An 18464-nucleotide genomic window follows, 5' to 3' on the forward strand; every position below is an offset into this window, starting at 1 on the left:
AATGACAAGGATTGTGTTGGATGTGTTCAGCATGGAAGTACAGGCCGTGCTGTGTCAGAGCCTGGTAGGACTACTGTATATATAAGGTGGTAGAGAGAACGATGTAACCAATCCTCCATCGGTTTTCCAATGAGGATTGAAATTTGTAGTGTAGCTGTAAGGGGAGTGCTGAATATAATTGAGACAACTTGGGGAAATAATGTAGGAGGTGTATTTTGGAAAAACATTTTGGATCGATATGGGGGGGTAAAAGTTTGATGACATTATGGATGGAACTAACGCTGTGGTAGGATAAACGGCTAAGGCTTGATATTTGCACTAAGCATACTTAAGTGTATGATAAGTGGTATTTGCGTAGAACATGTGTGACACACAAGTTCGAAGAGTGGTAAACAATAAAACTAAACATTGAACATTAATTTGAACTATAAGATCAATGTATTAAACCAAAATCAAACCAAAAGGGGTTCCCCTTGGGTGGGACTTTAAAGGCACCAAAACATATAACAAAAAAGATATATAAAAAGAGAAAACTTTATTCAATAATACAGAAATGTAAAAACAGTAGGCAAGCTATAAATTACTCCACATAGAACAGTGAAACTTAGACCACTTGACCCCCGGGTTTGACCAGACGCGTTTCGGAGTGTAAACTGGACTCCTTCCTCAGGGGTGCCCTTAGAGGGTGGTCTGTAGGTAGTTAATATATAACAGTTACTTATCACATATTCCAAAGGATATACAATACATTGAAAGTCAATTTATATAATAAACTTACACAGTTCACTGGAGTGGGAGATATGGGTTGCCTGCCTGGTATTTAAAAGCAAATGGTCAGCATGCCAACGTTGTCCACTAGGGGTGCCATCTGGTTATCCTAGAAAGTCTAGGGATCTTAAATGAACTCCTGAATACACGTTAACAGCAATTGCCCGCTGTCTAGTCTCAAGGAGAGGCTAGATGGGAGTAGCTGAAACCTGGTCACAGCAATTCTGCCGAACAAAAAAATTCAAGCAGTTATTCAAAATGTAGGATAAAACAAAAATAAATAATAATTAGATGCCCCCCAGAAAGGAATAGCTCAAAACCTCTATGGAAAAATGACAGCCACCAGTTTATAGGATAAAAAGCAAATTATGTGGGAATAAATGCTGGATTTCTGGTGTCAATAGCAAAGAAAAAACCCCATGTATTAGGAAGGTTTTTTAGCATTGTCACAAATGCAACATAAAAATGTAACTTAGTCCAATGCAATTTGATATACTTAATGCCAGTATCCCGAGGCTGTCATCACAGAGTGAGCTGGGCATGATTGTGCTGAATAGCAGATGTAATTGCTTACCTAGCTTTCCTATGAGCAGGGAAAGCAGGAAAGCTGTCTCCACCTGCGGAGCACCTATTCACAGGTGGAGTGGAGGAGCGGTACATTGCTCTTTGACGTCGATGTGTTGAGTCATCTGAGTGTGGTGCTAGGTTGTTGTGTGTGTGCCAATCTGGAATTTCCACAAAAGGGATATTCAGAGTGGCGCAAATCTCAGGGTTGTCGTGTGACCTGCAGTGCCAGCTGATAGGCAAAATGGAAATTTCCATTGATAGGGAATATCGCGATCTTTTAATACATAAAGAAGAGGTTTTGAGGTCTCTTCGTTTTTGTAAGGTTATCTGGGAGAGATCCTGAAACAGTATAATTTCCGTGCCTTGGTATAAGATGCGTCTCCTTAGCCTGGCTTGTCTTAAGATTTCTTCTTTAAGTTTGAAATTGACCAGGCATCCGATAACATCTCGTGGGGGGTCATTATCTCGCGGTGTAAGCATTCTATATCAATTGGAGTGTCTAGAGGCCTCCCCAAGAGGTCATTAAATATAGATAGGATCGCTTGTGTAAGGGTGAAGTTGTCAACTGATTCAGGGAGCCCCCTGATTCCTATATTTTGGCGGCAACCCCAGTTATTAAGGTCTTCCAGGGCTCTATGCATCTCTCTTAATTATATAGTATGCGAGTCTAGGTCTGTGAGTTATCTTGTATTGCTGCCTCTTGTTGTTCTAAAATGTCCTCTATTTTATCAATTCTTGTAGTGAGTGATTGCATTTCTGCTTTAAGGTCTGATATAGCTGCAGACAATGTGTCTTTGATGTCTGCTGCGATTGTTTTGAGATCTTCCATGCAGAGAGGTCTGGGACTCTGGGATTGGTGCGGTTGGTGTAAATGGTTTTCAGGTGGTTGGGCTGGGCTGCTTCTCACTGCCCTGGCATAGCTCACAGCTTGTGAGGGAGAGGCCCCATCTTGTAATCTGGACCTGAACATTTCAGGTATTGTGCCAGTATGTGGGATTGGAGAGTTTCTTGGTGGTGATCTGGAGAATGGAGGGGAAGAGGAGCGATCAGATTTCCCCATTATCAAGGATGTATCCCGGTGGTGTCTCGCGGCGGATCTTCCTCCTGATCCTCTCCGTGCCCCGGCTTCTGTCTCCTGCGATGTGATGTTCGCAGGGGGGTGGAACCGGCGGCAAATTCAAATGTAAAACACACAAACACACCGATACATTGCAAAATAAAAAAAAATCACATTAGTTTTCCCCCCAGTGCCCTTTCCTGTAGTTTTACTGTACTTTTTATGTATGTATATATATATATATATATATATTTATATGTGTATATATATATATATATATATATATATATATATATATATATAAATATATATATATATATATATATACATATATATATATATATATATATACACACGTATATATATATATATATATATATATATATATATATATATATATATATATATATATATGTGTGTATATATATATATATATATATATATATATACACACGTATATATATATATATATATATATATATATATACACATATAAATACGTATATATATATATATATATATATATATATATATATATACATAAAAATACAGTAAAACTGCAGGAAAGGGCACTGGGGGGCAAACTAATGTGATTTTTTTTTATTTTGCAATGTATCGGTGTGTTTGTGTGTTTTACATTTGAATTTGCCGCCGGTTCCACCCCCCTGCGAACGTCACACGTATATATATATATGTGTGTATATGTATATATATATATATACTATATACAATATATGTATATGTATACATACATACATACTGTACTTTAAATAATTTATAGTTTTTTATTATATTATAATTTATGATTTTGTGTTTCAAACTTTATTATACCCGAGATGCTGTAAAGAAGAACGCACAGTAAAAACAAATCTTATGTAAATAGTTGGTTTGGGCTGCTCATTCTTAAGAATTACATGCAAAATAATGGTACCGCTTTCAGCACCTAAAATCCGAAAGAATCATACCGCCAGGGTGGTTAAGGGAGGCTGGGAGAACCGTGGGGGATCAGTGTGAGAGGATTAGGCCACCATCTACAACAGTGCCCAGGCCAGGCTCCAAAATAAAGAAAAAGAGGTAGTTAATCGTCTCCCAGAAGGGTGGGAGCTAGGTATCCGAAGGTGGGGGTGTCCGGAGGGGAGAGTTTTGTAAAAGATCCCTTTTGCCTTACCGATTTCCTGCATTCGCGATCGCGTATCCCGTCAGGAAAGTCCGCGGCTTCGCCTGGTTACTAGGCCCCGTTTCCAGCAGTCTCAAAAACAGGCTCAAAAAGTGGCAATTTTGGGATCTATGTGATCCTGGGGGTTAGATGAATCCCCCTAAGGTGATTTGTGGCCGGCAGAGGGTTTGGCTGCGGAGGATTGAGGTGGATTGTCTGTGGTGGTGGCAGAGTTCCTTCCACACGCGTCTTGCTCCGATGGCTGCCAGACACGCCCCCTGGGATATGTTTGCTCTGTGAAGTCAATATCATTTTGATATCTATCTGACTTTATGAAGGGATAAACGCTCAGGTCTTTCTACTGTGCCTGACCACCATAGTGGAAACAGCATGGCTCTTTCCCTGCAGATAGCCTCAAGTCTATGGAAACAGTAGTATAATCCTATTAGGCATTGTTCTCTGAGCCTTGCTAAGTGGGATTCACATCAGTAGTAGTGGCGGGAATGCATGCACAAGTTTGATTAGAGAAGCATTCACGGTTCTACATGCTGGTTTCATTGTGTGGTGTTAGGCGTGAATTCCGTTACACGTGGGTTTCATTCCCAGCTATGGTGTGTGGATTTCCACACACCAACGGCGGGAAGTCGTACACGCTGTTCTGCTCATTCACGATCGTGTACTCCCCCTTTCTATTCTATGTTTGAATATATACAGGTGTGTCATTGGCTGATTCTATGTAAGTAACTTATGTCATGTGACTGTACATTTGGAACTTATTGGCGGATGTTGTATAGCCATCACTTCCTGCTTTTATCCCTTTGTTGTCCCATAAATAAACAGAGCTCAATGCTTTAGGCAGGAAATTCTATTGAGCATCCAATGTGATAACAGCCTGTGTGTCTGTATTGCTGAGTACTAGGGATGGACCGATTATCGGTAGCCGATATGCACTTTCCCCCGATATATTGGTATCTGCCCCGGAACTGGCCGATATTGACGATATTTTTGTGACATCATTCTGCCTTCTTAGGCCACCTCCCTCGCCTTGGACAGCCTCGTCTGCAGTTTGGACAAGTCTCGCGGGAGTATATCATACACCCACCCACTGCAGCCCGGTGCTAGCCAGCCACCCATATCCACAGGCCCTGTACCAGCCAGCCACAGGCACTGTACCAGCGAGCCAGCCAGCCTCTCACAGGCCCTGTACCAGCCAGCCACCCACCATAGGGTGTCAGCCAGCCAGCCACCCACCCACCCACCACAGGGTGCCAGATAGCCAGTCACCCACCACAGGGTGCCAGACAGACAGCCAACTAACCACAGACAGGGTGCCAGCCAGCCACAGGCCCTGTACCAGCCAGCCACAGGCACTGTACCAGCCAGCCACCCACAGCTCCTGTGCCAGCCACCCTCCTACCACAGGGTGCCAGCCAGCCAGCCACCCCCCACAGGGTGCCAGCCAGCCACCCACCCACCCACCCACCACAGTTTGTCAGCCAGCCAGCCACCCACCACAGGGTGCCAGACAGCCAGCCTGCCACCCACCACAGGGTGCCAGTAAGCCAGCCATTAAGCATTAAACCAAAATTAACATGTTCAGTACCAGATTTGTGTCAAAAATTGTCTTTATTTTTCAAAACTTTAAATGTGCAATATTTCGGCTCATATCGGCTGATACTGATACGTTGTGACCAAAATATCGGTATGGGCCCTGAAGAAAACCATATCGGTCTATCCCTACTGGGTACTGCTGAGCACGCTCCATTACCTTAAACAAGAGCAGAGAACTGCACTTTTTAGCACAATGGGAATAATTGCACTTGGCGTATATTATTATCCAATAGTGCACTTATTAGCGCAACTGAGTTATTTGCGCATCAAGCGTACATTAAGATCCAAGACATCAGAAAGGATGTGCTGGAATTGAAATGGGTCCAGAGAAGGGCAGCTAAACTAATAAGTAGGCTGGATGATCTCAGTTATAAGGAAAGGCTACACCGATTAAGTTTGTTTTTCCTGGAACAGAGACATTTAAAAGGAGATATGATTACAATACATAAATATCTAAATGGTGACTCTAGCTAGGGATGGGCGAGCAGTTCAGTAAGTTCATAAGTTCAGCCCGAACATCACCAATCTGGGTGTTCGCTGAACACCCAAATTTTCTGTGCGCTCAGCAGGATGTTTGCCTGCCGAGCGCACAGATAGTAGATTGTTAATGAGCAGGCCAGGGAAGGCGGCCGCTGCATCCTTAACAATGGATGAGTCATCAGCTGTCAGCGGGCTTCCCCGCTGACAGTTGAATTAAAAAAAACATTGCTGAAGGGGAACCCCATGCCAAAATTAAGAAAAAAACAGCATGGGGTGCCTCCCCAAAATGCAAATCAGACTCTTAGTATCAATGCTCTTTTTTTTTTTAAATATCATTTTTAAAGGAGCAGTGATTTAAATAATGCTTAAAGTGAAGCAATAAAAATGAAAAATTATTTTAAATATAGTTCCTGGGGGGGTCCCCTTGGTCTGCCTGTAAAGTGGCTCATATGTACTGTGTATAGAACCTGCTGCAGCAAAACTGAAATATGTAAAGAAAACAAAATGGCATTTAAATTAATTGTCCTAGCTGCAAGCTGTTGCAGAAAAGGAGGGGACGAATGAGCGACCAAGCCACATGCCCTCAACATAAGGGGTGCTTTAAGGCAGGGGGGCTCTGCTTCCTTCCCCTAAGCCCCTTGTCCCCATGTTGATGGGGGAAAAGGGCCTCTTCCCCACAACCCTGGGCAATAGTTGTGGGGGTCTGCGGGCAGGGGGCTTATCAAAATCTGGAAGCCCCCTTTAACAAGGGGGCCCCCCAGATCCTGTCCCCCACATGTGAATGAGTATGGGGTATGTAGTACCCCTACCCTATTACCCACAAAAATAGTGTAGTTTAAAAAAGGAGTACATTTTTTACATCTCCTTTAATAAAAAAGCAAAAACATTGTCCCTTGATGTAGATCCATCATCAATTACGACACCAGCAGCGCTGCTGGACCTGAAAAAAAAAAAAAAAAGATCCACCTGCTACAAAAGCTGACTGCTGCTTGCCTGCTCTGCTGTCTGACAGTTCTTTAATAGGTAAGGGGCAGAGTCACCTGGTGATGTCCCCTGGTGGCACCGCCCCTTGTGATGTCACCAAGCCAGCATGCACCAGTTGGTGACGTCACAAGGAGGAGGTGCCACCATGTGACGTCAGCAGATCTTCCAGCAACTCCAAATCATATTCCACGTTACAGACACCTCCAGGAATTTCAATCTTATTACAGGTTTGTATCATCAGCAAAAATACATACCCTTCCCAACAAAGCTTTAGTTATATCGCTATATATATATATATATATATATATATACACACACATTAAATAGAACAGAACCCAGTACAGAGCCTTGTAATACACCATTAGGGACTGTTCTCTGTTCCGAGGTTCCGAGTGAACCCCATTTACAACCCCACTCTGGTATCTATCCTTTAGCCAATTGCATATCTACTGAACAATCGCAAGGGTTAAGTCCTAGCTTGTACAACTTTTGTATTAGATCATTATGTGGAACTGTAGCCAATGCCTTGCTGAAATCAAGATATGCTATGTCCACAGTACCACTCCTTGGCATACCTCCAACTCTTTTTGATCAATGAGGTTATTGAAAAAATTGTTATGGAAACAAATCGGTACCAGGAGCAACAAGCTGATGCACTTCGAAGGTTTTCAAGCAGCAGAAAGTGGGAACCAGTGACCAAAGAGGACATCTGGAGGTTTCTGGGCCTAATAATTCGTCAGAAGTGGTGGGGAAACCCCTGCAGAAGTGGTATTGGACAACCAACAAATTACTAGTCACTCCTTTTTTTGGCACGGTCATGTCGGAATGCAAATTTTCTCTCATAATGAAATATTTGCACTTTGCAAATAATGAAGAATTTGATGAGTCTTCTCATCCAGCTCCAAAACTCAAAAAGATTTGGGAGGTTTATCAAATGATTCTGAAAAATTTCCAGCAGACCTATGTACCAGATAGAGACATTTGTATCAACGAAATTCTAATGGCCTACAGAGGAAGACTCAGCTGGATACAGTATATAGCGTCAAAGAGAGCACAATTTGGCATAAAATCATTCATGTTATGTGAATCAAGCATTGGTTACATATGGGATTCGGTCCTATACACCGGGAAAGGAACCAAATTCAATGAACGATTCAGTAGTTATGGAATGGCAACCGCTTTGGTTCTTACTTTGATTGAGCCATTGCTGAATCAGGGGTACTGTGATACCACAGACAATTTATACACTTCTCCAGGCCTCTATGAGTTCCTTCTACACAACAAGACAGATGCATATGGGACCATTAGGGCTAACCGACGTGACATGCCGCCAACCTTTGGCAATAAAAAGCTCAAGGCAGGAGAAATAGTTGCCTGGCAGAAAGGCAAAAGGATGGCACTGAGATGGCGTGACAAAAAAGATGTGTGTCTAATGAGTACCATTCACAACACCTCTACTGTCATGGTACACACAAAAGGTGGAAAAGACGTAATGAAACCACAACTCGTGATGGATTACAACAACACCATGGGAGGTGTGGACAGATCTGACCAGGCCATGACATTTTATCCGGCAATGAGAAAACAACAAAAAAATATTACAAAAAATCTTCAGGCATCTTCTTGAACAGTGTTTGTGGAACGCATTCATCTTGCTAAAAAAAAAAAAAAAAAAAAGAGTGACAAGCCTGTGCTTCATGCGGACTTTGTTTGGAAAGTTGCCGAACTTATATTTCTCAAGCACCAAACACCAATGGCTGTAAATAGATCCGGACGTCGTGCTGCTGGTGTTGGGAACCCGGAACGCCTGACTGATCGTCACTTTATGGACCAAATTCAACCAACAGAAGAGAAGTCTGCACCCACAAGGATGTGTGTGGTTTGCTGCTCTATACGTGACAACACTGGAAGGAAAAACCGAAAAGAAACCCGGTTCTATTGTCCTGAATGTGACGTCGGACTTTGTGCTTTACCATGTTTTAAAATTTTCCATACCCGGGATGTTTACTGACTACTAATGTCAGTGTTTTTGATTATATTATTTACTACAATTTATTGAATAAAAAGTATTATTATTATATTATTTGTTATTATTTATAGTTATTTATTATATTATAATTTATGATTTTGTGTTTCAAATGTTATCATACCCGAGATGTTATAAAGAAGAACGCACAGTAAAAAAAATCATATGTAAATAGTTTATTTGGGCTGCTCGTCCTTAACCACTTGCCGACTGCCTAACGCAGATCTACGTCGGCAGTCAGCCCCTCACAGGCAAAGCGACGTAGGTCTACGTCGCTAGCCTGTGAGGGTCTAGGGAGCTCCCGCGCGCCGCCGGAGGCACGCTCCCCCGCGGTCACGCACCCCCCCCGCGCGTGTGACCGGCGGACCTGTTGTCCGCCGGTCACTCTGCGATCGTCGGGGGAGAGGGAGAAAGTCAGGCGGCTTGTGTAAACAAGATGCCTGTCATTCTCCCCTGTGTATGAAGGATGATCATACGGTTCTACTATGTAGAACCGTTGATCACTGTTCATACATCTGAAGCCACAGCCAATCACAGTAGAAAGCACGCCCCTAGGGACACACATAGTCCCTCCCTTTCAAAAAAAGTTAGCCCCTTCACTGCCAGTGTATTTTTACAGTAACAGTGCATATGTATAGCACTGATTACTGTAGAAATGGCACGGGTAACCCCAAAAGTGTCAAAAATGTCAGTCAAGGGTCCGATCTGTCCGCCGCAATGTCGCAGTACCGCAAAAAAAATCGCAGATCGCCGCCATTACGCGTTAAAAAAAAACAACAAAAATGACAAAAATCTTTCCCTTTGTTAGTAAACGCGATAACTTTTGCGCAAACCAATCAAAATACGCGTTTTTGCGATTTTTTTTTTTTTTACCAAACATAGGTAGCATAAAACAAATTGGCCGAAAATGTTAAAAAATTTTGATTTTTACATTTTCTTGGGGGGAATATTTAATATAAAAAAATGTGAAAAATATTGCTATTTTTGCAAAATTTACGCTCTTTTGTTGTTTATAGCGCATGATCAAAAAATCGCACAGGTGATCAAATACCACCAAAAGAAAGCTCTGTTTGTGGGAAAAAAAGGACGCCAAATTCGTTTAGATACAGCGTCGCACGACCGCGCAATTGTCCGTTAAAGTCACGCAGTGCCGAATCGCGAAATACCCCCTGGTCAGGAAAGGGGTAAAATCTTCCGGGGCTTAAGTGGTTAAGAATAACATGCAAAATAATGGTACCGCTTTCAGCACCTAAAATATGAAATAATCCTATCACCAGGGAGGTTAAGGAATGCAAAAACCTTTAGCCTTTACAACTACTTTAATGACATCACAATGAACGAATGCACGTAGCATGTGTTGCAGTAAAGCACAAATTACCTCAATGCAACTGATCACAAAGGTGTGTTTCAGCTTTTAGAGGCTGCTCTGTGCCTGCAAATACCTCTTGAGGAAGACTATACTCAAAATTATTTTAATATTACCTTAAAATTGAATGCATACATTGGCAATAACATGATGTTTTATATAACTGCTGAACTGCTCCATCTCCAAGAGATTTTATTCTTGTCTAAATATTGAATCAAGGATCATTAATACAATAACAGAACCTTCACCCTTAAAGGAATACTGTATAGACAAATATATTAATGATCCTATTGCTGACCTCCATCTGCCTGGCTGTGGATGGATTAATACTTTCTGAGATGAAGCCTGCAGATTACAGATTGGGAAGGTCAGTGGGGTTGATTTACAAAAGGCAAACAGACTGTTCCCTTTGTAAGTGCAATTGCACTCTGCAAGGGAATATGTCCTAGGGTCCTTTCACACGACCGCTCCGCTGCTTAAGTCCGCTGCGGGACTTTTTTTTTTTTTCACGGAGCGGATGACATTTGTGTCATCCGCTCCGTGTGCCCGCATATCATCCTATCCGTTTGCGGATGATATGCGGACATAATGTAAGTATATGACACCGCTGACATCCGATTTTCCTTCCTTTCCGTTTTTTACATGGAAGAAAAAATGGGGTTCTGTTCCATTTGAAAAAACGGAACAGAACTGAAAGGAGGAAAATCGGATGTCAGCGGATGGTATTCCGCTGACATCCGCAGTGCCATTCACTTACATTATGTCCGCAAATCATCCGCAAACGGATGGGATGATTTGCGGACACACGGAGCGGCCGTGTGAAAGGACCCCTAGAGCTTAATACATGAGATGAAGCTCAGCTGACTTCCATCACCCAACTATGTGCAAGCTAAAAAAAAAAAATGCTGTTTTTTATTTTCCATGCATGTGATCGGGCATTCTTTGAAAAGAGAAGCTTCACCACATTCACTAAGCTCTGGAGAAAATTCCATTGCAGAGTGCAATTGCACTTTCAATGTGAAGGGTCTATTTCCCCTTCGTAAACCAATCCCACTGCTTTTTTCACAATCCCTAAAGTGCAAAGTGCAACTGTGACAGCCCTATTCTTTCTCAGTACAGGTTTTGCTTTAAAAACAAATCAGCAATAGTTACTCCATACCTACAGGATCCCTTTAATTTCTAATCACTTGTTGTGAAGTAGTTTTTGAAAATTACATAAATGGTATTTAAAAAAATGAAACAGACAAAGAAACAGTGTAAACCAGGACTGTAAAAAGCTTCTTACCCTTCACAACAAAGAACTGAATTTGCATCCATGCCTGTTGTATTAAAGGTACCTTCAGATACTGTGAACACTCCTCCGATGATAAGGTCACCCTCCTGATAGAAAGTAATTTCATCATCTGTGTACCCCAACTGTAAATCCTTTATTGCTGGTAAACTCTGAGTCTTGTTTATGAAAAATGTCATCCATAAGACAATCCAAAAGAGCCGAACTTTATAGAAGTTCAATGAAAAGGGTCTTTTGATCTTTTTAAACATATAAAATATCAAAGGCTCCTTCATTTGAAATATCATAGAATGTAAAAAGAGTTCTGTGATATGATGCTGAACATTGATCGATGACATGCCAACTGTGCGTTAGTGACAATGTAACCACCTCTGCTCTCCTCTCTCTTTTTATACACTTCGGTGTGATAGATTGTACTGAATATGATTCTTTATTCTACATCTATTGTTTTGGTTACTTAATGAATCCTCCTAAATATGTTTTATTACAGATATATAAAAGTCTAACTTTTTTTTACCAATGTAATAGACATTTTTATAAATATACAAACATTTTTCTTGTTTTGCAGTTCACTCCAATTATTTAACTTAATTCAATCTGATATGTCCATTTTGTATAGAGTAGAGCTGGTTTACCAAAAGAGTAAAGCTCACACAACTTGCAAAATGTATTTTCTCATACCTTAGTGAATGAGGTGAAAAAAGGTGGAAATTTACAGTTCAGAGAGTACCCAATCATGTGCAAGAAAATTGGTTAGATGATTGAAGTCAGCTTCACTTCACCTCACAGAAAATTGTCACTTAGCTTAGGATTGCTTAGCCACTTACCCCCTTGCAGTCCAGGCCAATTCTCAGCTTTGTTTTTGATGTATGTCTCTTAATGAATAATTGTTAAAATCGTGGTCCTTTATGAATGTTTGCAGATTGAGAGACTTATACAATTGATTTAGCCTGTGCATGTTAGCAGTTGTGTATAGAAGTCACAGCAACTGAACCCACCACATTGTGTCTTCATTTGCAATCAGTGACTATAGCAACATCACAACAATGCACAGCTTTAAATACCAAGATGTCACTCACCCGACTCCGGCCCTGAAAAAGTCACATGGGCAGTGACGCAACACATCGGGGTGGAGCCGGGTGACATTACATCCATGTTACGGCCGAGACCAGAAGTTTGAAGGAGAGGATTGCGATTGTTTCCATGAATAAATATACCCATTGTGAGTCTTTTTTGATCAAATGTGAGTATATTTTTTTTTTAATAAAATAATTCCTTGCAGTTTTACATTATGGCAAGATTCCCCTTATTTGCATGACCTCTATTGCTGGATGTACTGTGTAGAGGAGCAGGAGTGAAGATCCATGCTGTGTATACATGAGAGTGGAAGCCCATAGAAGGATCCGTTGTCAAATGCAAATAGACCTTCAGTATATGATAGTATGGGTCTATATTGAAGGTGAGCAGCCACTTTAGCACTAGAGTGGAGCACGGTGTAGTGAATAGGGATGATCGAACTTTTCAAAAGTTCGGTTCGACAAGAACATTGGAACTTCCCGAAAGTTAGGCCCGGATTTCAGAACCCCATTGAAATCAATGGGACCCGAACTTCGGTAATCAAAAAACACCATTTTGAAGCCCTAAAACCCAATAAATGCCCCTAAAAAGTGCCTAGGGTTCTGGTCATGCCCCAGGGACTATTAATCACACAAAAAAAGTTCTTAAAAATTGTAAAGCCAATTATTGAAAAAATAAAAAAAATAAAAAATTCTTTGGATTTAGTATCTGGGGGGTCTAAAAAGTGTACCTGTGAAGTTTCAGCTCTGTAGCATGTCCAGAACAAAAAAAAAGATCGTTTGTATTAGGTCACTTATAGAATAGGGATATGGCTCCGCTATTTTCACACCTTGCCGGTTTAGTAGCAGGCATTTTTTTGTGCATTTTTTGGGGTCTTTTGAGGCAGGCAAAACATCTGAACTTGTGTATAGGGGTATATATACACACATACTTATATGTATATATACACCTAGACATATATAGGTGTGATAGTAGAAGAAATATATGCTTATGCTAATGAAATAATTAACACTAATATGGCTCCGGTCCTATAACACCTATATATGTGTATGTGTAAAATACATATAAGTGTGTGTGTATATATACCACTATACACAAGTTCAGATGTTTTGCCTGCCTCCAAAGACCCCAAAAAATGGCTGCAACAACACACCTGGGCGTTTTTTTTTTTTTGGCGCTAGCATTTTTTTGGGCATTTTTTTGGTCGTCTTTGGAAGCAGGCAAAACATCTGAACTTGTGTATACGGGTATATATACACACATACTTATATGTATATATACACCTAGACATATATAGGTTTGATAGTAGCAGAAATATATGCTTGCGCTAATGAAATAATTAACACTAATATGGCTCCGCTCCTATAACACCTATATATGTGTAAGTGTAAAAATACATACAAGTATGTGTGTATATACACCCCTATACACAAGTTCAGATGTTTTGCCTGCCTCCAAAAACCCCCAAAAAATGCCTGCAACATCACCCCTGGGCATTTTTTTTTTTTTGGCGCTAGTGTTTTTTTGGGTATTTTTTGGGGTTCTTTGGAGGCAGGCAAAACATCTGAACTTCTGTATAGGGATATACAGTATATATATATATATATACACACACACACTTATATGTATTTTACACTTACACATATACTGTATAGGTGTTATAGGAGCGGAGCCATATTGGTGTTAATTATTTAATTAGCGCAAGTATAGTGTTCTGTTCCTTTCACATCTATATATGTGTATGGGTATATATACATATAAGTATGTGTGTAAATTTACCCCTACACAGAAGTTCTGATGTTTTGCCTGCCTCCAAAAAAATGCCCAAAAAAACGCCTGCGCCAAAAAAAAAAAATGCCCAGGTGTGTTATTGCAGGGTTTTTTTTGGGCATTTTTTTGGGTTCTTTGGAGGCAGGCATGACATCTGAACTTTTCTATAGGGGTATATATACACACCTACACATATATAGGTGTGAAAGTAGCAGAACACTATACTTGCGCTAATGAATAGAGTTGAGCGGACACCTGGATGTCCGTGTTCAGCGGGTTCGGCCAAACTTGAAAAAAAAGTCTGGGTCCGTGTCCCGGACTTTTTCTAAACTTTACCCGGACACCGAACCCCATTGAAGTCAATGGGGACCTGAACTTTCAGGCACTAAAATGGCTCTAAAACACCAATGGAAAGGGCTAGAGTGCTGCAAATGGCAGCAAAATGTAGTTAAGAGAATGGCAAGTGCTCTGCAAACAAATGTGGATAGGGAAATAACTTAAAACAACAAAAAAAACAGAAAAATAAAACAATTTTCTTCATCTGTGAAGGACAAGGCCCATATGGAGTAGGAGGGAGGTTGAGGTGGCAGTGGATGTGGCGGTGTAGGTGGAAGCGGCGGTGGAGGGGGACGAGGTAGCCAACACTGCTTTTTTTCAGTCATTTTAAATTAGGGTACACCCCAAAAGAGTGAGAAAGATCAAAAATATAACAATGGCTGGGTTAGGTCGGACTCGGTATCCATCTCTATTCTGCACAAGGTATGGAAAAGTCCTGTGGGATCCATGCCTGGTTCATTTTAATGAACGTGAGCTTGTCAACATTGTCTCTGGACAGGCGGCTGCGCTTGTCTGTGATAACGCCCCCAGCCGTGCTAAATACATGTTCTGATAATACACTGGCTGCAGGGCACGCCAGCACCTCCAAGGTGTAAAGGGCAAGCTCAGGCCATGTGCCCAATTTGGAGACCCAGAAGTTGAAGGGGGCAGACCCGTCATTCACTACATGTAGGCGTGTGCACACATACTGCTCCACCATGTTGGTGAAATGCTGCCTCCAGCTAAGACGTTCCATATGAGCTGCTGGTGCTGCTGTTTGTTGTGGCGTGCTGACAAAGCTTCTCCACATTTCGGCCATGCTAACCCTGCCTTCTGAGGTGCTGGCGGTGCCCTGGTTGCTTTGGCGACCTCTTCCTCCTCCTCCTCTGCCTTGGCCTTGTGCTTCCACTGTGGCCCCGCTGTCAGGTGGGAATGCCAGCAGCATCGCGTCTACCAGCGTGCGCTTGTACTCGCGCATCTTGCGATCACGCTCCAGTGAGTGAATTAAGGATGGTACGTTGTTCTTGTAACGGGGACCCAGCAGCGTGGCCACCCAGTAATCAGCACAAGTTAGAATGTGGGCAACTCGGCGGTCGTTGGAGTCCGTGGAGACACTGCAGCATGTAATCGCTCATGTGTGCCAGGCTGCCCAGAGGCAACGAAAGGCTGTCCTCTGTGGGAGGTGTATCGTCTGTGTCCTCTGTATCCCCCCAGCCACGCACCAGTGATGGCCATGAGCTGGCCTGGGTGCCACCCTGCTGTGAACATGGTTCCATCTCCTCCTCCATCTCCTCATCCTCCAGAACTGTGCCCCTGCTGGACAATGTCCCTGGCGTTTGTGTGTGCAGGAACCCACCCTCGGAGTCACTTGCGAATGACTGCCCTGAAAGCCTTGGAAATGTTACCTCTTCATCCTCCTCCTCCTCCTCCTCCTCATCCTGTGCCACATCCTCTTCCATCATCGCCCGATGAAGGAGGCATAGAAGTGGGATAGTTAAGCTGACAACGGCGTCATCGGCACTGGCCATGTTGGTGGAGTACTCAAAACAGCGCAACAAGGCACACAGGTCTCGCACGGAGGCCCAGTTATTGGTGGTGAAGTGGTGCTGTTCCGCAGAGCGACTCACGCGTGCGTGCTGCAGCTGAAACTCCACTATGGCCTGCTGCTGCTCGCACAGTCTTTCCAGCATGTGCAAGGTGGAGTTCCACCTTGTGGGCACGTCAAATATGAGGTGGTGAGCGGGAAGGCCGAAGTTACGCTGCAGCGCTGACAGGCGAGCAGCAGCAGGGTGAGACCGCCAAAAGTGCGCACAGACGGCCCGCACTTTCTGCAGCAGCTCTGACATATCGGGGTAATTTTTAAGGAACCTCTGCAACACCAAATTCAGCACATGCGCCAGGCAAGGGATGTGCGTCAAACCGGCTAGGCCCAGAGCTGCTATGAGATTTCGCCGTTATCGCACACCACCAGGCCGGGCATGAGGCTCGCTGGCAGCAACCACTCATTTGTCTGCTGTTCCATGCTCCTCCACAACTCCTGCGCAGTGTGTGGTTTTTCCCCCAAACAGGAAATTTTTAAAACTGCCTGCTGTCGTTTACCCCTGGCTGTGCTGAAGTTGGTGGTGAAGGTGTTACGCTGACCGGATGAGGAAGCGGTAGAGGATGAGGAAGCAGAGTAGGAGGAGTTAGGAACAGGAGGCAAACTGAAGCGCCCTGCAATCCTCGGTGGTGGAAGGAGATGCGCCAAACAAATTTAAAAGGTGTATCTCACACGTACCGAAACAGACTATGCCGTAATTTAATTTTTTACACTCCAAAAGGGTGTATATTGAATAGCGGAATAGGAAAAATTTTATAAAACGGTGTATCTCACACGTACAAACACAGACTAGGCCTCGATTACAATTTTTTGTACGCTAAAGGCAGGATGAGGAAGAGGAGTAGGAAGAGTTTGGAACAGGAGGCAAACTGAAGAGCCCTGCAATCCTCGGCGGTGGAAGGAGATGCGCCAAACAAATTTAAAAAGGTGAAACTCACACATACCAATACAGACTATACCGTAATTAAATTTTTTACACTCCAAAAGGGTGTATATTGAATAGCGGAAAAGAAAAAAAAATATAAAACGGTGTATATCACACGTACAAACACAGACTAGGCCCCGATTACAATTTTTGTACCCTAAAGGCAGGATGAGGATGAGGAGTAGGAGGAGTTCGGAACAGGCAGGAGGCAATCTGAAGCACCCTGCAATCCTCGGCGGTGGAAGATGTGCCCCAAAAATTTGGAAGGTGTATCTCACACGTACCGATACAGACTATGCCGCAATTTAATTATTTTTACCCCAAAGGGTGTAGATTGAATAGCGGAATAGAAAATATGATATCAAAAGGTGTATCTCACACGTACAGACCCAGACTAGGCCCCGATTACTATTTTTTGTACCCTAAAGGCAGGATGAGGAGTAGGAGGAGTTTGGAACAGAAGGCAAACTGAAGCACCCTGCAATCCTCGGCGGTGGAAGATGCGCCCCAAAAATTTGGAAGGTGTATCTCACACGTACCGATACAGACTATGCCGCAATTTAATTCTTTTTACCCCAAAGGGTGTAGATTGAATAGCGTAATAGAAAATATGATATCAAAAGGTGTATCTCACACGTACAGACCCAGACTAGGCCCTGATTACTATTTTTTGTACCCTAAAGGCAGGATGAGGAGTAGGAGGAGTTCGGAACAGGAGGCAAACTGAAGCACCCTGCAATCCTCGGCGGTGGAAGATGTGCCCCAAAAATTTGGAAGGTGTATCTCACACGTACAGATACAGACTATGCCGCAATTTAATTCTTTTTACCCCAAAGGGTGTAGATTGAATAGCGGAATAGAAAATATGATATCAAAAGGTGTATCTCACACGTACAGACCCAGACTAGGCCCCGATTACTATTTTTTGTACCCTAAAGGCAGGATGAGGAGTAGGAGGAGTTCAGAACAGGAGGCAAACTGAAGCACCCTGCAATCCTCGGCGGTGGAAGATGCGCCCCAAAAATTTGGAAGGTGTATCTCACACGTACCGATACAGACTATGCCGCAATTTAATTCTTTTTACCCCAAAGGGTGTAGATTGAATAGCGGAATAGAAAATATGATATCAAAAGGTGTATCTCACACGTACAGACCCAGACTAGGCCCCGATTACTATTTTTTGTACCCTAAAGGCAGGATGAGGAGTAGGAGGAGTTCGGAACAGGAGGCAAACTGAAGCACCCTGCAATCCTCGGCGGTGGAAGATGCGCCCCAAAAATTTGGAAGGTGTATCTCACACGTACCGATACAGACTATGCCGCAATTTAATTCTTTTTACCCCAAAGGGTGTAGATTGAATAGCGGAATAGAAAATATGATATCAAAAGGTGTATCTCACACGTACAGACCCAGACTAGGCCCCGATTACTATTTTTTGTACCCTAAAGGCAGGATGAGGAGTAAGAGGAGT

The sequence above is a fragment of the Pelophylax lessonae genome (assembly GCF_965119305.1).
Source record: "Pelophylax lessonae genome assembly, chromosome: 1".
Lineage (NCBI taxonomy): Eukaryota > Metazoa > Chordata > Amphibia > Anura > Ranidae > Pelophylax > Pelophylax lessonae.